The 22,948-nt window shown below is 42.0% G+C and overlaps 1 protein-coding gene across 1 annotated transcript in view; it reads right to left on the bottom strand.

The window, feature by feature from the left end:
- cno (adherens junction formation factor afadin) overlaps window positions 1–22,948 on the bottom strand; it is a 1,322,290-nt gene that overhangs the window by 333,045 nt on the left and 966,297 nt on the right. The window lies entirely within an intron of this gene.

The following is a 22,948-nucleotide window of genomic DNA, read 5'->3' as shown; positions in this document are numbered from 1 at the left end:
AAAATATCAAGCTATGTATTTGGCTTAACGACTTAGAATCGTTGTCCAGCGATTTTCGTTAAGGACAAGACCAGATGGTGAAATCGAGGTGGAATAATTGCCTTGTTTGGCCTTCTTGGCCGGGCTCGGTGCCTCAAATATCAGACAGTTCTTCAGTTGATCACACAAGATTAAGACTCCGTAACTTCGCCACTTGGATGGATGAATGAATGAGTGAATTAATTGAAACCGCGGATTCTGGACAAGAGCCAGGGAAGCTGTCTATTCTGTACCTATTAGTAAAACTCTGTTACTACAGATACTGGAACAAGAACGGAGGAAAGTATGAATTTAAGTAGAGCAGATTAACGCATCTATTATAAAATCTCCTTCGTCTAGGAAAATGAAGACCGTAATACGAACCAATCCTTAAACCTTCGACACCTTCGGACAAGAGCGGCATCTGATACAAAATTACTAATACATCTGTTAAAAGAGACATCAAATTATTGAGTTACTAGTGGTTTTGCGTCACACTAACACATCGAAGATTTTCGGCGACGCAAAGATGGGAAAGGGCTAGGAATGGGAAGGTAGCGACCGTGGCCTTAATTAAGGTACAGCCCCAGCATTGTCTTCGACAATGTCAAAAATACAAACTGAGGCTATAAACTACCACCAATACCATAAAATGGAGATATATCCTGAGTCTGACCGCTTACTTCATAGATAACAGATCCACACAACCAGTGTATTGGATCGATGTCAATATATCTTGCATAACGCATCTATGATAAATAGATATGGTATGAAAATGGGGAACCCTAACCCGCATGGCCAATTCACTCCATCACTTTTGTTTAGAAGCTATTAAAAAACGCAAAAACATATCAATAAAAACAATTACCCTTATTTCACTTGCCACACCACAAAACCGAACGTCATAACACTTCAGCAACAGCCGAACAACTGCTAACTGTTGCCGTTTTTTTTGTAAATTCGATCGAATTCAAATTGAAATAACACTTAATTACCAAAAGAGACAATCAATTTTAAGATGTTATAATGACTGGTCGAGAATGGGCTCGTTTATGAAAAGCTTTCGAATATATAATTCGATGTTTAGAAATACGTAATATCGTCGCACCTAAAACGTTATCATGCGGCGTAACGATAAACCTGCTTGGGGAGAGCGCCGACAGGCCGCGCTGCTAAGCTCCGTTGTCATGTTTACTTCAATTACCGCGGTCTAACACAATGTTTACAACAATCTAAGGCATATGCAATTTCTATAATATGTTAAATCATTTCAGGCGCACCGAGTTCGGGTAACTACTGGTGGGGCATGATTAACATGAACACAGGCATGTGACATGAGGAAGAACTATTAACGCAAACATTCCAATTAAGAACATTCACGAAATAAATAAAACAAACAAACAAATTGAAACAGAACAACAATAGAGCTTGTTCCTCACATATATTTTTGAATGAGTCTTATATAGCCTACGGAGTTTTCAAGTAATGTTCACAAGTAAACAGAAAAATATAACTTGAATCATAACTACTTTGAAGGAATGTGTTACACTATGTACGAAGCTGTAAAAAATAATCACAAGTGAAAAAAGTAGAACTTGCTTCATAAATACATTTTCTGAATAAATGTCCTATTGCTGTATATTGCTCATTTTCATGGTACGAAATATGAAAAGCTCTACCACGAGATGTACCGTCTGAACAGTCTCCATTGGGAAATGTAGTTGTCTGAAGGAATGCCCGCTTTCTAATCTCATTTCTTGATACCGAGCCAGCTGAACGTACAGTTAGGGGCGCGCAGCTGAGAGCTTGCATTCGCGAGATACTGGATTCGAAACCCACTGTCAGCAGCCCTGAAAATGATTTACCGTGATTTCCTGTTTTCACACCAGACAAAATTAAGGCCACGGCCACTTCCTTCCCACTCCTAGACCTTTCCTATGGGACCTGTCTGTGTCGGTGCGACGTAAAGCAAATAGTAAAACAAAAACAAAGGCATCCATATCAACGGAGGGTGTATTTCTTTCTTTCTTTCTTTCTTTCTTTCTTTCTTTCTTCTTCCTTTTCTTATCCTTCTTTTCCTTTCTTTTAAGCGTTCCACAAACTTCAGTCTTCGCCAGATATGGCTAGTTTTTAATGTCATGAATCAGGATGGTTACTTTCGAGGCCTATAGCCTAGTTCCACTTATGCAGGAGTACGATATCGTGAAACTCGGCTCATATTCCATGAGGACAATTCACTCGTGTGACGGTTCGATACCCACTTCATGACCATTGTAAATTTTGTAATTATTTGTGTTAATTTCTTTGGGGATTCCATCCGATGTTTAGACAATCTAGCCAGTCGAAATTTAGGACAGTTGATAAGGTTATTTTCCTATAATTTACAATTTTGCACCTCTTGTGACTGTACATGGATAACATGTTAATTTGCATTGATAACTTCTATGGAAACTCGAGGGTGTCCAGATAGCTGTCGTAGCTGTCAGTCAACTCGAGTCACCCGTCAACGCATCGCTCTACCAACTTTTCAAGGCAAGTATCCCCCACTCTCTTCCCAGACAATTAGCGAGAGCTCGCCGGACTCTCTGGGTAGCCTATAACCCTATCAGCACAGCTCAGCCCATCCCGCAGCAGACCTGAGGGAACCAAACGTGGGACATCCTTTTTAAATCTTAATATACGACTCGAGGCTCCAAAGACTACCGAATTCCACGTTTTAAGGGGACTTAACATCTCGGAGGAGAATTCTTGGGGGTGGGGGTGGGGGTGGGGGGAAATGTCACTTTGCCCCCTAAAATTATTTTTGAGGTGGCACAACTCCCCCAAAGTCGGTGCCACTAAATCATTCCTTCACGCAATGTAACGGTTGTGTTACTAATATCACTCTTGGGTCTTCGTCCTCGATGCAACTTTCTCCCAATTGTATTATGACCGGCTTTTATCATTCGTTGGCTGCTTTTAAACTATTCATGGACGTTACATTCGTCCACATAGTTTTTTTAGCACTATCATTATCATCAGCAAAATAATCATCGCTACTGTTAGTACCGTTGTTTTATAGTATTTTCTCACGATCTCCACATCTTAATAATTCGCAGTGAAACAGAACGCACACAGAATGCCAGAATCGACTACAAAACTTTCTAAACAAGAGCTAACATAAGAAAGTGATGGTACAGAGACTAGTTAGAATGTCAATTCTGATCTGATCTCATTCAAGCGTTTAAATGTTCAACAATCGCTTTTCTGTTCACCTTATGATGCAAGAGCGACTGCACGTGAGGGTGACATGCAGCTGCCACACAAGTTAGTCCGTTATATCAACCCCTCCCCTCTGTGGGTGGGGGGCGGTAAAATTAACACCACTGCATTCTCTGCCTGTCGTAAGAGGTGACTAAATGGGACCCTAAGGGCTCTTAACTTGGGAGCATGGGTTGGCGACCACGGACCCTTAGCTGAGTCCTGGCACTGCTTCCATTTGCGCCAGGTTCCTCAATTTCATCTATCCTATCTGACCTCCCTTGGTTAACTCTTCGCCTATGACTTCCTCATTGGTGTCGAACACTGAAGATCTGACAGCCTCGCTTTACCTCGTTTGTGACGCTGATACTCTGCTTACACAACGACTGACTGTATTCCTATCCACTGCCTGATCCCCAGACATTTTCCAGAGGCTGTGGATGTTTGCAAGAGTCTCCTGCTCCACAAAAAAGAAATGCAATCACAGCTCTCTGTTTTGTACGTACTTCATGTGCAGTACCCATTTTACAAAAAAATTATGTTACAACGATAGTGTCAAAACTTTGTGGTATGCAGAAAGGTTTTTAATTGCTGTATATGCAATTTGGTCCTCCAACAGCACATTTCACAACAATACAAATGATGTACATTCTCGAATCGGCCTTGTATTTTCAATATTGATCAAATTCGGAAATACCGGGCGAGTTGGCCGTGCGGTTAGGAACGCGCAGCTGTGAGCTTGCATCCGGGAGATAGTGGGTTCGAACCCCACTGTCGGCACCCCTGAAGATGGTTTTCCGTGGTTTCCCATTTTCACAGCAGGCACACACGGCCACTTCCTTACCATTCCTAAGCCTTTCCTATCCCATCGTCGCCATAAGATCTATCTGTGTCGGTGTGACGTACAACAAATAGCAAATTCGGGATTGATGATTATAACCCGGCGATGTCTCACAAAATCCGGGACAAACAGCATTCCTAACTTGAAGAGTGAACGATAATTTCACTCCCTCACAATCCTGATTACCACACTGTTTCTTTCCAACAAACCCCCTGTGGGTGGGGGACGCAGACAAAGAATACACCCACGGTATCCCCTGCCTGTCGTAAGAGGCGACTAAAAGGGGCCCAAGGGACTCTCAACTTGGGAGCGTGGATTGACCACCACGGGGCCCTTAGCTGGGCCCTGGCATTGTTTCCACTTACTTGTGCCAGGCTCATCACTTTCATCTATCCTGTCCGAGCTCGCTTGGTCAACTCTTGTTCTTTTCCGACCCCGACGGCATTAGAGCATTCGAGGCCTAGGGAGTCTTTCATTTTCACGCCCTTCGTGGCCCTTGCCTTTCTTTGTCCGTTACTTCATTTTTCGAAGTGACGGATCCCTTCTTTTTCTTCTTTTTTCTCTCTGTCTACCCCCTGTGGGGGGGGGGATGCAGACGAAGAATACACCCACGGTATCCCCTGCCTGTCGTGAGAGGCGACTAAGGGATGATTGTATTAGAACAATGAAACTACTTTTGATTAGTACCATCACGCGGGGAACACTATGGGTTGCCTTTACTTGCGGGTAGTACCGCTATATTAGGTACACAATAGGTTTGTGATTAGTAGCAGCAGAGAGTGTTTCACTGTGGGTTTCCAGTATCCGTGATTAGTACCACTATATGAGCGACACCGTGGGTCTGCGTTGCCTATGATTAGTACCCACTATATGAGGAACACCACGGGAATACCGGCGCCCGTGATTAGTACACCTACGTGAGGAACACCGTCGGTTTCCGTTGTCTATGTTTGGCGACATTATGTGAGAAACACCATAGGTCTGCGTTACGTGTGAGTAGTACCATAATGTGTGGAACACCGTGAGTCTACGCTACTTTTGATTAGTACCCCAACATGACAAATACAATGGCTCTACTTTACTAGCGATAAGTACCCTTTAGACAACAAGCATCCTCGATTCAGGATTGTACTTTAGAAGTTGTCTTCTTATTCTTCTTATTCTTCTTCATTTTCTACCGCTTTTCCCACACCCATGGGGTTGCGGGTGCGAACTGTGTCGCACATGTGGATTTGGCCCTGTTTTACGGCAACCCTATACGGAGGGATGTAATCACTATTGCGTGTTTCTTTGGTGGTTGGTAGTGTAGTGTGTAATCACTATTGCGTGTTTCTTTGGTGGTTGGTAGTGTAGTGTGTGAATATGAAGAGGAAAATGTTGGGACAAACACAAACACCCAGTCCCCGGGCCAGAACAATTAATCCGAGGCGATTAAAATCCCCGACCCAGCCTGGAATCGAACCCGGGACCCTCTGAACCGAAGGCCTCAACGCTGACCATTCAGCCAATGAGTTGGACACTTTAGAAGTTGTCTCTTGGTCAATAATACTATTTTTATGATAGTTTCTGGGTCGGATCCACTGATTGTTTTAAATTCATATCCATCCATTCAATTCTTCATTATATCTTTTTATTTTGGTCAGTGGATGATTTTGAATTTTTAATTTGTCATTTCATTTCGTACCATCAGGGGCCGATGACCCAGATGTTAGGCCCCTTTAAACAACAAGCATCATCATCATCTTCCCAACAAGCATATGTCACTCTTCAAATCCAACAGTACCAAATCGTTATTATGGACATCATTACGTGATGTTAGATCTCACGACGAGCAATGGAAATGGTCATACCTCCTCTCATCACCCACCATGCATACTCGTACATCTCTAGCGTGCATTGGCACCTGGAGCCGCCCACATTTCCATTGGGCTACATCATAATTTAAGGATTACGGTTCAAAGATCTGTCACTTCCCGATCGAATGCTAATGTGAGTGGGCCTACGAGCAGCAGGTGGAAGGGAAGCAAGGTCCAAATGCGAAACTGTGACTAATCGGATCAACAACCGATACCATGTTAGCAGAAGCTTCTAGAACATTACTCGCCGACCGACGATGTTTGAACACTAAGAAAGAATTACGCAAGTCAAACAACAGGAAGACTATCAGCATAAACAAAAGGTACAGACGTTATCGAATTCACAATTTCAATATTTTATTTCCGAGTATTAAATAGCCAAATGTGAAAACTTAACCACCGCGTGACATACGACATTTGAAATAATTCAGCGCTTTATACTCCGTGGTGATATTGCAACGGTAACGTTAACTTCGTCTGCACTGTCCTTTCATAAAATAATGTAGACTAGCTGATGTACCCGTGCTTCGCTACGGAATTCTAAATTGTATACAGAATTCTAGGTTAGGTAGTGTACACGTTGTGAGTAAGATTGTATTAAATTGCACAGCCCTTAACCTTACCCCAGAAACACGACGGGGAAGTCACCATACGTCTATTCTCATGTGAAAACTGGGTTAGGGAATTTGCATTGCAATGGTAGGTTCCCTTGGCTACCATCGGTCACAATCAAGTTGGGGAGTTTTCATTATAATGGCAGACACTCATTCTCCACTTGCCTTTTTACATCCTCAGAAAGCGTCTCAATGGTTTTCCCAACTGAAATCAGTATACGTCATTACAATGACGTCGGTAGGAATGTCGCGATTAAATCAATGCCATCTAATGAAAAACCACACATGTTCTCACTTTTAACGAATAGTACTACGCTGCCGATCTAGCAGTCTAAAGTTCCAGAGCTGGAATGACAAGGCCGTAAACAGCTGTGAACACTCTTGAACTACTACTACATGTTTTCATTCCTCCCTGCCATTATTTCATTATGGTGCACGCTGCTCATTCCAATCAGCGCCACAGAGTAAGGATCGAACAGCTGCAATATTATGATGAACCAGTCTGTTACGTACAAGCAGTATTAGAAAATGTGTGAATGGCATGCTAAACAAGAAAGTTATCTATTTCCCTACCTATTTCCCGCCAATGTTTAGGCAGCCAAAACTTTTATTTTATATACCGATATATAGATGATAATAGTAACAATTATGCAATTATTTTCATGGCGATACATTTACAGCAACCTCGAATGTCAGACTTGTAACTGTAGAAAGGAAAGGCAACAAAATATATTAATTTCTTCATTCGACACACTAGATTTTATAGACAGCGGTGTGTACACAGTAATAATGGAAGTAACCTCTATAAACACCAGGTGTGTGATGATGATGCTGATGATGATGATGATGATGATGATTATGATGATGATGGTGTTAAAACATCGGCCCCTAATAGTAAGAAATGTAATGAATTTAAAAGTTAAAAATCATCCACTGACTAGAATAAAAAGAATGAATGGATGGATATGAATTTCAAACAATCACTGGGTCCGACCCAGAAACTATCATAAACAATAGTATTACTGACCAAGGGACTGCTTCTAAAGCACAATCCTAAATCGAGGATGCTTGTTGTCTAAACGGGTCCAAAATCCAGGTCAGTGGCCACTCATAATAGTACCTATCGCTAGTAAAGTAGAACCGTGGTATTTGTCATGTTGCGGTACTAATCAAAAGTAGCGTAGACTCACGGTGTTCCACACATGATGGTACTACTCACACGTATTGTACGTCGCACAGGTAACGCAGACCTATGGTGTTTCTTACATAATGGCGCCACTCATAGGTAACGCAAACTCATGGTGTTCTTCACCTAGGTGTACTAATCAGGGGCGCCGGTATTCCCGTGGTGTTCCTCATATAGTGGGTGCTAATCACAGGCAACGCCCAGACTCGTCGTGTTTCTCACAATGGTACTAATCACGGGTACTGGAAACCCACAGCGAACCACTCTCTGCTGCTACTAACCACAAACCTATTGTGTACCTAACATAGTGGTAGAATACTACGCGCAGGCAAAGGCGACCCGTGGTGTTCCCCACGTAATGGTACTATTCACAAGTAGTTTCATAGTTCTCATAAAATCATCCCTTGGTCTCCCCTTTTAGTCGCCTCTTACAACAGGCAATGGAAACCGTGGGAGTATTCTTCGTCTGCGTCCCCCATCCACAGGAGATAGACACAGAGAAAATGAAGATAAACGGGATCCGTCACTTCGAAAAATGAAGTAACGGACGAAGAAAGGCAAGGGCTACGAAGGGCGTGAAAATGAGACTCCCTAGGCCTCGAATAACAGGATAGATGAAAGTGAGGAGCCTGGCACAAGTAACTGTAAAGCAATGCCAGGACTCAGCTAAGGGCCCTATGGTCGCGAACCCACACTCCCGAAATGAGAGCCTCTGGGGCCTCTTAGTCGCTTCTTACGACAGGCGGGGGATGCCGTGGGTGTATTCTTCATCTGCGTCCCCCACCCACAGGGGGTACACGAGGTGTGATGGTACATGCTCGTGATAAAACACAGTCGATACAAAAATACAATTTAGCACATCATTAGACAACGTATGATCTGAAAAATAAACAAATATGCTAAAGGATTCATTTATCAGGTTTTGCACTGGCATTAATATTTGTTTTTTAAAAAACATATATATTACATGTTGTGTCGTCTTGAAGTGGAGTATAGCAACAATCTCTTCAATGCGGTTAACAGAGTACTTCTAACGATGAGTGATTTGTGAACACAGTAAGAGGGAATATTATCGAAAAATGTTCTACTTCGACGACAAAATGCCAGCTTATCGTCTTAATTCCGAAGATGTTTTACTCCTCTAGGGCATCATAATTTGTAAGACGTTGGTATAGTGACCACAGGGCCCTCGGCTAATTCTAGCACCATTTTCATTTACAAGTTTCAGGATGCCCTGTTTTCATCTTTCCTACCAGACCCATGTGGAGAGAGAGAGAGAGAGAGAGAGAGACATGGACTTTCTCCTGCAGTGACACACTCATTCTTCGAAGAACCGAAGCTCACCGATGTTTCCTACAATTATAGCCGAGAAAGTCTAATACTTGTATTGTAGCCCTGAAAACAAGCATCACCATAGTCACTGTCACGTGCCTTGTATTTCCTGCTATCAAAATTATACCAAAGACTTCATACGGGGTTTTAATATTTTGAGGAGTTATAATCACAAATTTGAAAAAACAATAGCGCGCTTCCAGTCAGAAAACAAAATTCTTCACTCTACTTCATAAATCATGCATAAGAAGGTTAAAGTGAGTAAAAGTGACTCAGACGTCCTCCCAGACAGGTTTGAATGAAGTTTGTGATTTCATTTCTGCTATAATTCTTCCCAAAGAACAACCCTAACTTTGCCCGGAAGCCTGAGGTTTAATTCCTGCGAACGTTTCCACAGAAGAACAACCCCGAGTTTGAATGGAAACCCGATACTTTATTTCTGCGAGCAGGAGAGATGCCGTTCTCAAGGATGCTTAATGTAAAATGTTCGATCGCTTAAAAGGGGCTGTTGGAAACATTAGTCAATAATGTAACACACATATCGCGCCTCACTTCTCCGGGCAGACGAGGACGAATATTCAACTACCGGGCGAGTTGGCCGTGCGGTTAGGGGCGCGCAGCTGTGAGCTTGCATGCGGGAGATAGTGGGTTCGAACCCCAGTGTCGGCAGCCATTAAGATGGTTTTCCGTGGTTTCACATTTTCACGCCAGGCAAATGCTAGGGCTGTATCTTAATTAAGGTTACGGCCGCTTCCTTCTCACTCCTACGCCTTTCCTATACCATCGTCACCATAAGGCCTATCTGTGTCGGTGTGACGTAAAGCAAATTGTAAAAAAAAAAAGAAAAACCACCTAAATATTCAAGTACGGCACAACCTCTCTCCTCGTGTGTGCTTACAGTCAAATATTCCGCCTGCCTCATAACCTCTTAACTAAGAATTATCAACAACACATCATGCCAACATAAGACGAGCTCGATCATCGAATTTTAATGGAACTATTATCTGTGTTCAACAATTTTATCATCATTTCAAAAGAACAAAAAAGCAATTGAGCTCCAGCATTTTAAGAACATTCTTCGAATTTTATCATGTATTTTAACTTGACGTATTCGGTTACCCGAATCGTATTTTAATGTGTATTTGTGACCTTGTCTATTTTACTCATCTTACGAGTATTTTCGGCTGATGATATCCAAAAAGCAGGACGAAACATGCCCTGACACTTCTTAATGTCACCCTAATTAAACATAATGTTTTAATATTGTAAAGGTGGAACCTTTGGTACCTTTAAAAACTACAATATTGAAGACTATTGAAGACTTAGCCCGACTTTGAATGGAAGCTTGAGATTTGATTTCTGGGAGCATGGAAGATACAACCGTTCTCAAGAACGTTAAATGTAAAATATTCGATTGCTTAACAGAAAACAGAAATAAACTCATCATTATATTACAACTCATATGCAAGCTGAGCTGGGAAGTGTTCGACAGCTTATACTAGAACGGAATAACGGATATTAGAGAGAAATTCAAAGAAAAGGTGTTTGTGTTTCAAGACGCCGGCAGTTTTTACAAAGACGGGCAGGGACGCAGGGCATGAAAGCCGCTGCTGACACAAAGGACTCGGGTGGGGAATCGCTTTGTGCATGAACATATTGTTCAGCTCCACGGGACCAGATAATAATTATGCGCATGGATAATGAAGAGCATCGCATATCTCACACGTCATTAACAAGCGAGTTAACACCCATTTTAAGTAATATGATATGTATAATAAAGACATTCGAGAACGTTATATTACGTTAGACAACCTACATAAACATGTTTAATAGGGAAAAACGAGTTAATGCATTTTTCACGTTCAGTTCTTTTGGTCAGCTTCTGTTCAATTAAAATTCCCGTTAGTTAAAAAACTGTTTACCAAATTCGCATGCTGAATGTTATTTGCATGTAATTTATGCTTTCCATTACTTTATTAGAACCTATGAAATGAAATGGCGTATGACTTTTAGTGCCAGGAGTGTCCGAGGACATGTTCGGCTCGCCAGGTGCAGGTCTTTTGATTTGACTCCCGTAGGCGACCTGCGCGTCGTGATGAGGATAAAATGATGATTAAGACAACACATACACCCAGCCTCCGTGCCAGCGAAATTAACCAATGATGGTTAAAATTCCCGACCCTGCCGGGAATCGAACCCGGGACCCCTGTGACCGAAGGCCAGCATGCTAACCATTTAGCTATGGAGCCGGACATTAAAACCTATGATTTTGACATATTCAATAGTTTGAAATAACAACGACGCACTCTCCATTCCGGGAGATGTTTAATCAGTATCAATCATCAATGAATTGCATTTAGGACTGTCGCCCAGATGGCAGATTCCCTATCAGTTGTTTACTTAGCCTTTTGTTAAATATTTTCAAGAGACTTGGAAATTTTGTCGAATTGACACATTATTCCAATCTCTTACTTCTTCTTCTTCTCACACTTGTAGGGTCGCGGGTGTGAACTGTGTTTTACGGCCGGATGGCCTTCCTGACGCCAACCCTATTTGGCGGGATGTAATCACTATTGCGTGTTTCTGTGGTGGTTCGTAGAGTAGTGTTTTGTCTGAATACAATATGAAGAATTCCAATCTCTTACTTCTCTTCCTATGAATATTTGCCCCAATTTGTCCTCTTGAATTCCAACTTTATTTTCATATGATTTACTTTTAAAAGCTCCATTCAAGCGTATTCGTCTACTAACGTCATTCCACACCATCTCTCCACTGACAGCTCGGAACGTACTACTTAGTCGAGCAGCAGGTCTCCTTACTCCCAAGTCTTCCCTGCCCGAAGATTGTAACATTTTCGTAATGCGACGTTGTACAATCTTTGTATAAATTTCTGGTACTCAAACTTCCTCAGGCCACAATCGCCTCAACTCAGTGCACCACGCCCCTTTTCCTTGCCCGGCCACACCTTCAATTCAGAAACGAATGGTAATAACATTTTAAAACGAATTAATAATTTACATTTTACTTCTTCTACCGCTTTTCGCACACCTTCGTGGAGTCGCGCATGCGAACTGTGTGGATTTAGCCCTGCTTTATGTAATTCCTTACACCAACCCTATGTGGAGGGATTTATTCACTATTGTGAATTTTTGTGCTGGTTGGCAATGTGATGTGTTGTGAGTGATTTATTCACTATTATGAATTTTTGTGCTGGTTGGCAGTGTGATGTGTTGTGAGTGATTTATTCACTATTGTGAATTTTTGTGCTGGTTGGCAGTGTGATGTGTTGTGAGTGTATGAAGAGATGTGTATTGAGACAAACACAAACTCCAAGGCTCCGAGTCAGAGGAATTAACTAGACGCGGCTAAAATCACCGACCCGGCCGGGAACTAAACCCGAGTCCCTTTGATTCAAAGGCCACATTCAGCCAAGGAACCGGACAATTAAATTAAAATTTAACTTTTATTTTAAATCCCAAAACCATTAAGCTTTAACAGCAACTTTATGCTAAAATCTAATGACCTGAATGTTAAGAAAATTCTTCATATGGATGACTGGGCTTTATGGAATAATACCAGTTTTCCTATATCTGGGTTAATATCACTAAGCAGGAGTCTTAAATCTCCACGTTGAGTTACGTAGATTATATTACTTAGTTTCGAAATAAACTGCATGATCACACTAAAATTACGTACCACCAAACACGATGATCGAAATGAAACGAGGGGTTTCTTAGTCACTCCCCACAATGAAGCCTTTCTACAAGAACTTGTTTAGGAACTGCTGGTATAAACGCCTCAGACAGTCATGTTTAAAATAATGTACGGCTAACATCCCCGTTACTATTGTTCCTTAGGGAGTGTATACAAAATACAAAAAAATTTAAATATTAGAATAGAATAGATAAAAATACCAAAATGAATATTTTATCGAAATTATCAATAATTAATTAAAACTAAAAAAATTAGACAATTCGTTTTATTAATAATATTTAACAAATTATGATATGTTTAATATTAATAATAAAATTACCTAACAGTGTAATATAAGATGGTGTGGCATAACAGAGTCATAGCCTGAGACCCGCCACACAGGAAGATGAAAATAATTCCTCAAACTGTCTTATCTCCGCAGATTTGTTCCTGATAGCATACCCTACTGTGACCCCATGCAGCAACAGATACGGGATTACTTCCTGAAACCTATTACACGCTACTCTATAGCAGTCTGCTGCTGACCAAACACGTGCAAATTGCAGACGATATTTACATACGCTGCCGGAGAAATGGGGTCACCCCACTCCCCCGTATTCCCGACAATCTATCGACACAAGTCTATTTAACAAGTCGAACTCGCTCACAAGTGTAGTCACCTCAATATGCTTCTCACACTAATAGAAGAAAATATCCCTTAATCTTAACAGTCAGACCTCCACTGCCACGGAGAAGAGTTGATTTATTCGAATCCAGGTCACACCGACATTTGGCTACCATCTCGAGGTGTTTCGTTCACATTCACATTAAGCAAATGCTGCGATATCATGTAATTACAACAGACATCATATGAGAAAGAACGTTCCTTAAAATTTACGTAATAAGAGAGGGATTAAATAGGGAATCGTGGAAAATTACTTCTACGATGACTACAAGTGAGATTTTAAGGTACTTATCCTCCCAATTATGGTGCATAAGCATGAATGCACCCCACCCTCGGAACGCAGCCAGGAATACAACTTGGCAGGAGCTACTAAGCTAACTTGTAGACAAAAGTAATTCCCTGATGCTCGGAGGAGGACATGGTCACCGAGTGCTGTCCTCATTGTCTTCTCGACAAAATAAGTGGCCGCGATTCGAATCTCGGTCAATGCGTGTGGTATTCTTGAAATGGAAAGTCACGTCACTGTAGTTCGGATTTCATTCAAGACTGGAGGTCCGAGATCACGTAAAACTAAGATTTCCTTTTCCTTTTTTATGCTCTGATGGTCACTTCCTTATAACTCATGGTCGCTTCCTTGTTCAACACAGCGAGCGAGTTCACTATGCGGTTCGAGCCTTGCAACTGTTAGCTTGCATTTAGCGTTGGAACCCGACTGTCGACAGCCCTGAAGATGGTTTTCTGTGGTTTCCCATTTTCACACCGACACAGGTCTTATGACGACGATGGGATAGGAAAGGGCTAGGATCGGGAAGGAAGCGACTGTGGCCTTAATTAAGATATAGCTCCTGCATTTGTCTGGTGTGAAAATGCGAAACAACGGAAAAACATCTTCAGGGCTGCCGATAGTGGGATTCGAAACCACTATCTCCCGAATGCAAGCTCACAGTTATGTGACCCAAACCATGCAGCCACTCGCTCTGTGAATTCCCTCGTCATATGGCCAAATGGTATATTTCCGGGCAAGCAATAAGATAAGAAAATAACCGTCAGATGTTCTCTAAAAACTACATGTTTCCTTATCGATACACGAATAGAAGGTCAAGCCTATATATATGTTTAGAGTTCGGTATCGATTTCTATAAGTAGCTGTCAAAAGGGGGCTTTATCCAGATCAACTCAACCACGTTCTGCTACCACTTGCTACCGTCCCACCCTTATCCCGATTGTCTATGGGGTCGGATATGAAGTGAAATTACTCTTCGTAGCGAGTTTTTAGGACAGAATGCCCTTCCTGACGTCAACTTCATCAGACGAGTTAGTAAGATGAAATGAATGATGTGAGAGTAGGAAGGGGAAGGGTAAAACCCGGTACCGGCGCATAGCCTACTCCTGTAGAATTGCACCAATGAGTCTACTCAATGCTCCGATGGACGAATAACCATCAAGCACGCCATATGCCCTCACTCAATATGAACACTGCGGAGAGCAATGGAATTTAATGCACGCTTTTGGTACGCAATCTACCACCACCTCTCCTACCCCCCCCCCCCCACCAACATTCTCATGGAGACACAAAAGACTGGAAATTGGATTTGCAATAATTTTCGTTATGTGTATTTCCGGAGATAATGTGCAAATTTATCAAAACGTAATAATTGTGAATATCTCCGTTATTATTTCTCTTACTGTAAAACTCATGAAACGTAAAAAAAAATCGGAAATAATATTTTACACAACTTTTGTTATATACAGATTTTCTATGTTCGAATATCAACGAAATACGATATTTCACCGGAGGAGTTGACCGTGCGGTTGTAAGCTTGCATCCGGGAGAGAGTGGGTTCGAGCCCCACTGTACGCAGCCCTGAAGATGGTTTTCTGTGGTTTCCCATTTTCACACCAGGGAAATGCTGGGGCTTTAATTAAGGCCACGGCCGCTTCCTCCCACTCGTAGGCCTTTCCTATCCTGTCGTTGTCATAAGACCTATAAGTGTCGGTGCGACGTAAAACATATTGTAAATATGACATTTCCTGTCCCCCCTCCCATAATATTGTTACGCCACCGCATACTGATCAAGTAAGATACAGCCTGGTGTACAACCCGGCTATATCTGAACTTAAATACCGAATTTCGAAAAAAAAATCTGTTAGCTGTTTTACTGGGATGTCACAAAAGACAGACAGACAGACAGACAGACAGACAGACAGACAGACAGACAGACAGACAGACAGACAGACAGACAGACAGACAGACAGACAGACAGACAGACAGACAGACAGACAGACAGATACTGAACTGTATCTATTGTCGACTTTTGTATAGGCTACATAACCCGAGATGAAAAAAATAAGTATGAGGCAAATATTTCAAATGTAAGGAAAAATTGTAATTTTATTTCCAGTATATAACGGGATCCGACAATAGCAAGTTTCTTGAACAGCTGTAATTGTTTTTGTCTTTTTAGCTGGTGTAGGACTTCTGTCCATTTCCTGGTCTTAAAATAGACTTCCATTTAACTACAATGACAATCTTCATGTGAATAGTTAATAATAGCACAGTCGTTGAGTTGAGAGCACGACAAGGAGCCACTTTTCAGTGCACTACACCATCACTAATCTAATTTCCAGACGAACAGTAAGTGGCCGGGACAAGGGCCTAATTCTCCGACATGAAAGCAGACCTAGCTCACCTGTGACTGTTTACAACAGAGTGAACAACGAGGACAGTATAGCATCTCGTCAACTACAATAACGTCAGAATTGCAAAGTTCTGTACTTGCTACTCTACCTCCTGTGGTTGGTCTAACGGTGGAGAAAAGTTCCAGCTGAAACAGTGTTGTATCTTCCGCTTATTCTGAAAATAAGACCAATACAGTCATTTTGAATAGACTGAGTGACGAAAGAATGACAATGTCTGTATGAATTGGTCAATAGATGATTGCATGCCTGAATTGTACTCGTGCATGAATGAATGAACACACTTCTCACCCAGTCACAGATAGCCACCAACTGGGGGGGGGGGGGGAGAGTTACACGAATGAATCGCGCTTCCAACTCGTTCCGTAAAAGACTACTTTAAATGAATGAATGAATGAATGAATGAATGAATTAATTAATTAATTAATTAATTAATTGAACGAATGATTCCATCATTGAATCGTGTGCATGATGCATTCCTCAAGAATTTCTCCATCTCTTCTCGTGTTTTGCCCGAGGAACTGAAGGATCTTCTGAGTGACACAGGAAGAAAGACGTTTGGAGATGTTGACTTGTTCAATAATGGACATATTCGTTCTTTTTTCATAATGTCTTGCCCAATAATCGCTAATAAACAGCCCGACAAAAACAGATGGTGGAATCTGAATCTCGGACCTATAGTACATTCTGAAGCCTGATCTAAGTCACATGGTCGTTTGAGGCCAGAGTACAATGGTCACCCGAGGTCACGATCCAATACATTGCACCCCGTACCTCGCTCAGCAGCAGCGACCGTGAGGTCTTGAGTGCTATTTCTGAAAAGTTTTTCTTTCCTAGGCTGGATTGTTTTGAATTTTTTGTCCGGTTTTGTAAGAATCATGGATGGTCAGAATATGACCTACGCCCATATTGGGGGGCGACTAATCTACGATGACCTTGGGTCTCCTGTAACGGAGTCCAAGGATGTCACGATTACCCAGCATGTAAGAGGTGAATTTTGGTCTCTCATTGTGGGTCGAGGCGGTAGTGAGCGTTCCGTAAAAGACTACTTCAAAAGAGCCCGGTGTCTTCAGATTGTAGCCGGAACTGTCTTTCAGCTACTGCTCCAATAAAAACACGAACGCCGAGTACACAAGAGATTACATCTGGCATCGTCTACAAGAGGTGTTATACATAAAAACGATCCTTAACTAAAAGTAATACATTTCCACCAACACGCCCGTAAACAATAAAATAATGGAATTTCCCTTATAATATCTTCTGCCTGACCCAGAAACCTGTTTCTTAATATCGGGGCTGAAAATTTAGGTATTTACTTCTTAAAAAGCAATCACTGTTAATTTCTTTTCTGCTTGTTTAACGTCCAAGGTCTTTGGCTACGATGAGACTGGGAAAGTAGCAGCCGTGGTATTAATTAAGGAACAGCCTCAGCCTGGTTTGAAGATAGGAAACCTTGGAAGACCATCTACAGGGCTATCATCGGTGGAGTTCGAATGGAAGCTACACGACCCGTACAGCGCTCCAAACTCGTTCCGTAAACATGTATTACTATTAGAAAACTGTTTTTTTAACTTTATGACACACAATTTCTTATTTATCTAGCTGTTTGGCATCCAACCGTCAACTGGGCCACATCCACACCCAATGCCGACCACAACGAATTGAAATAAGGGACTTCTTCTTCTTCTTCTTCTTCTTCAAGTGCCATATCCGGTTGCCCAGACGTCGGCGATTACTCTGGAGAAAGTTTTTCTGTCTTCTGCTAGTCGGAAGAGTCTCTCAGCTGGGAAGGGACTGGAAGAGAAGTATATTTATTTTTATACTGCTGCGAAACCTGTGTTCCACATGAACTTATAAGGTGTTCGACTGAAACTAGGACTAGCAATGAAAACCTGGAACGAAGTAGGCTATAGCAACTATGGTAATTTACATTTGCACAGGAGTTACTAAAAACACTGCTGTTTTAGTTATTTCTGTTCATCTTCGTGGGTCGAAGCAATAAAACCTTGTGAGTAGTTTAGTTTAAAAAGTCCTCGTCGTACACTTTCAAATGTATGTAGTTAATGAATTTCGTTAGGTACCTTAGAAATGTTTCGTGAGAAAAATGTAGTTGCCATGACTTCTGAATCAATCCTAGTATGTACAGAAAGAAAGAAACTAAGAAAGAAACAAACAAAGAAAAGAAAAGAAAAGAAAAAAGCTTATACTGTGAGCGGTCTGTAATTTTTCAAGCTGGGCGCTGACCTTACAGTCACAGTGAGAATATTTCGACTCGAATGGTTTAGGAGCCATGGTAATCCTAGGCACCTCAGCAAAAGGAGAGCCATGATTGAGAATATGCCCTAGGTGTCCAATCCTCCCAGCATAGGAATATCTGTGTCGCGATTCTCCAGATCACTAACCACGCCACTCAATCGTTACCTCGAACCTGACCAAACGTGTTTTTTTTTTTTTATTACAATTTTGTTTTATGTCGCACAGACACAAATAGGTCTAATGGCGACGATGGGATAGGGAAGGCTTAGGAGTAGGAAGGAAGCGGTCGTGGCCTTAATTAAGGTACAGCCCCAACATTTGCCCGGAGTGAAAATGGGAAACCACAGAAAATCACCTTCAGCGCTGCCGACAGTGGAGCTCGAACCCACTATCTCCTGCATGCAAGCTCACAGCTGCACGTCCCTAACCGCACGGCCAACTCGCCCGGTCCTGACCAAACTATAGGAACTTATACCAATAGAAACAGAAGCGGACCAAACAGACGATTGTTACTCAGATTTCACTGAAAGGTAAAATATGTAGAAGAAGGCTTGCTTACTGAACGCCAAAAGACGAAACTGTCCCTAAGGAGTATTTATTTATTTATTTATTTATTTATTTATTTATTTATTTATTTATTTATTTATTTATTTATTTATTTATTTATGTACATCGTTTCCAAGAAAACATCCGACTGATTTCAATGTCAGCTCAACAGTAAGCACGAATTAATGACAGGTTTTTTAATGGCGTGTGGTCTCCAGAGAGGCCTTGGTGCAGGTCTTTTGATTTGACACCCGTAGGCAACCTACGCGTCGTGATGAGGATGAGATGATGATGATGATGAACATGGCACATCCACCCAGTCCCTGTACCAGGCGAGTTAACCAATTATGGTTACAATTCCAGACCCTGCCCGGAATCGAACCCGGGACCCCTGTGACCAAAGGCCAGCACGCTAACCATTTAGCCATGGAGCCAGACAATGACAGTTTATAGAGTTTATCGTATAAAGAAGAGCTACATACTTAGATATCGTTGACAATGTCTTCAGTCGAACAACAATCTGAATACTACCCAATAGAGAATAGTTGAGAAATGTTCTTGTTTTAAGGTAAGGTATTATAATATTTTTCGAGAGTTAATCGGGTGTTGTAGGTGAACAATCTGAAATCATCGAGCCCGGGACCACTCCAGTTTCCTGATACGGGATCGAGGATGAAATTATATGGCATACTTTTACGGCCGGATGCCATTCCTGACGCCAACCTCAGTTGAGGAGCCAATGATATCAAATTAATGATGGTGAATGAAACTGGGTAAGGAGGTTGAGGGAATCGACTGCGACCTATGAACAGGAACTGTTCCGGCATTTGCCTGAACGTGAAAATGGGAAATCACAGGAAACCATTCTCATGACAGCCAACGGTGGGCTTCGAACTTACGCGCAGCCACTCCACCCGGCTGTTCAGTTGTTCAGTCTTCAGTCCTAAGGCTGGTTAGATCCTCAACAGCTCCGTCACCAGCTGTCACTTCATAGCCTAGGCATCACTGAAGAAGCGTACTAGGGAAATGAGGAGCAAGGTAGTTCCCCGTTGCTTTCCTCACTGAGCCATAAGTTGCTATTACATATCAGTCCGCCAAGCCCACTGAAATGCATGCACCAAACGACTCTATGAGCAACATTTTCACACCATTCATAGCAGGGACTGGCTGCATAAGGAATGGCATTACTAGCATCGCTCATACCTCAGTTACTTTAATTTTGTCAAAGCCAAGGATAAGACAAGAGGCTGATCAATGAAAGTAACAAAATTGTTCTGGCACATACCAGGAGCCATAGTGCAACACTACGTCCTGGCATTCCGATACAATATGGCTATATGGTTGAGATGGGCCATACAGCTAGCTAATTGACGTTTCTGTTAAGACGTCCCGTTAAAAGAAGCTTCCTACCTGGACTGACCTGGCCACTAAAGGCTCTGTCAAACAGAACGCGGACTGTGCGCGCGGACTCTGTACACTGTGATTTACATCACCTCGGTCAAACAGAAGGCGGCCTGGCGGACAGTTGTAAATTTTCAGAGTTCGCGCGGCCAACAGTGAACAACGTCTCCAGAAGATACGGAGGAAATAACTGATGTAGTGCGTGGTCATGAACAATTGTACGGGACACAGCACGTCGATTACAAAGATCACAAGTAGGCTCATGGTTCTAACGTAAACATCCCTTGGTCGCCTCTTACGACAGGCAGGAGATACCGTGGGTGTATTATTCGTCTCCGTTCCCCACCGACAGGGGGTACCGGACATTTCATTAAAACAACAAAATGATAACACCAGTTCAAGAAAGAAAAAAATTGAATCGGTACGCACTTGACTGCTTTCACACTGGTTCGCCCTGACTTGTCCGTATTCTATTTGACTACCCCAGTCCGCGACGGCTTGCGGTCATTTCGTCCGCTTCCTGTTTGACAGAGCCTTTAATTAGGCGGGTCAGAGAAATTACGCAGTTGCCAAGATTGTAATTCAGCACACAATTTCGGAGCGCGAGGCAGTTTTATCCCTCCCATCCCCCAAGCTCCTGATGTTATCTCCCTTACTGTTGAAAAACATATTGTACTACAAGCTTCAGGAAAGACTGCTGATTTCAGCGGTTTAACTATTTTCCCATAAAGCTATTAAAGCAATTAGTAAGAATAAAAACCCGAAAAGTAAATTTAAATCTTTAAAATCATATAATGCCATTTTTAATAAGCGGCCACGTTTTTGTTTCTTCAGTCAATAAAATGTTGTCTGCGATAAAAATGTAGAAAATCGTCTAATTTTTTATCTGAAACATTTTTCCATGGGTCTTTTAGTTTTCCTACAAAATGACCCGGAAAGTGGCCGTAAAAATGCCGTTAGCTGAGGTCGTTCGAGTCACGCGTGCCAGCGCAGGACACCTTACACCTGTTAGGTTATGTCGGATGACGCAATCATCTGTATCAGTTTTATTAAAATGTTGTTATTTGTTTATGATTTACAATATAACTTTAAATACTTGAACCTATACAGGGTTATTCACCTATGATGTTACACGGAAATAACGTCTAAACCATTAAAGATGTCGGTATTCTGTTTTCATATTCATAAAAGATACCCAGGGGCTTGTAAAATAATGTGCTACTTATTCTCATAGGGTGATTAATAACCGAGATATTGATACTAACTCCATATTTTTAAATTGAATGGCACGAATGCATACAGCTGGCCAAAAAGTTCAACTACGTACAATTTCAAATACGTAAGTATTTTTAAAATCAGACAGTTACTTTTTGAGATATAAATAAAAAGGGCATTTGGGCTTTTGCTTGCCGCATCAGACAGCGTGCGGCCGGCCAAGGACGTATTGACACGCACGGTGTTTCCTGGCATTGATTCCAGCCACAGAACGGATACCAGGCATGTACTCTAAATTATCGTACACATAATGTGATGTACCGTAACATACCCTGGGTGTGCAACGTTGTTGTATGAATGGCGAACACACAATGGGAAGGGAGGTGAAAGTTTCTTTGTTTTGTTCGGTTTGGTTTGGTTTGGTTTGGTTTGGTTTGGTTTGGTTTGGTTTGAAATCCATGTGTAACAGATTGCGCTCAGTTTAGCATCATTCCCCACGGATGAGAATGGGAAGGATTTGGAAAGGACGTCGGCCGTGGCCTATCTCAAAGGTACCAATCCGGTTTTTGCCTGGTGGTGAACATGGGACACCATGAAAATCACTTTCCTTATGTTCCTTTGAAGTAAAAGTAATGATTTTATTCCTTTAAAAAACACCAACCCTCCCTGTCCTGTCATGAGTTCGCCTGTCATACACACTTTGCAAACCCATCACATGTGTACGATATGCTTACATGCCTGGTTTCCATTCTCTGGCTGGAATCTCAACCAGAAAACTGCTTGCGCGTCAATATGTCCTTGTCCGACTGCACGCTGTCTGATGCGGCATGCAAAACCGCGCATGCTGTTCTTATTGAAATCTCAAAAAGTAACTGTCCGGTTTTGAAAACACATATTTGAACTTGTACGCAGTTGAACTTCTAGGCCAGCTGTATGGAACTTGTGCCGTTCTATTTAAAAATATGGAGTTAGTATCAATATCTCCGTTATTGATCACCCCATGAGAATACACAGCACATTATTTTACAAGTCCCTGAGTATCATTTACGAATATGAAAACAGAATACCGATATATTTAATGGTTTGGACGTTATTTCCGTGTGACATCTTAGGTGAATAACCCTGTATGTTAGACTGCGTAGTCTAGAAAAGAGAACTACTTTAAAGAATACGTGGACCTGAAGTGGACCGGCTTCGACTAGACAGCAATGCTCAGTCAGCGTTGCCAATCCGTGCGCAGAGGTAAGCGACTCTCGACCATCTGTCACTTTACCGTTCTCATATCTGACAACAGCGCAGTTTTCCTCACCCGTCAAATTCAGTGGCCGCAGGTATAAACTAATACGGCAGTACAGTAGGTTTAAAAAA

This window comes from Anabrus simplex, chromosome 1 (assembly GCF_040414725.1).
Source record: "Anabrus simplex isolate iqAnaSimp1 chromosome 1, ASM4041472v1, whole genome shotgun sequence".
NCBI lineage: Eukaryota > Metazoa > Arthropoda > Insecta > Orthoptera > Tettigoniidae > Anabrus > Anabrus simplex.
Note: the sequence above shows the minus strand (reverse complement) of the source record. Positions and strands in the feature narration are given on the sequence as shown.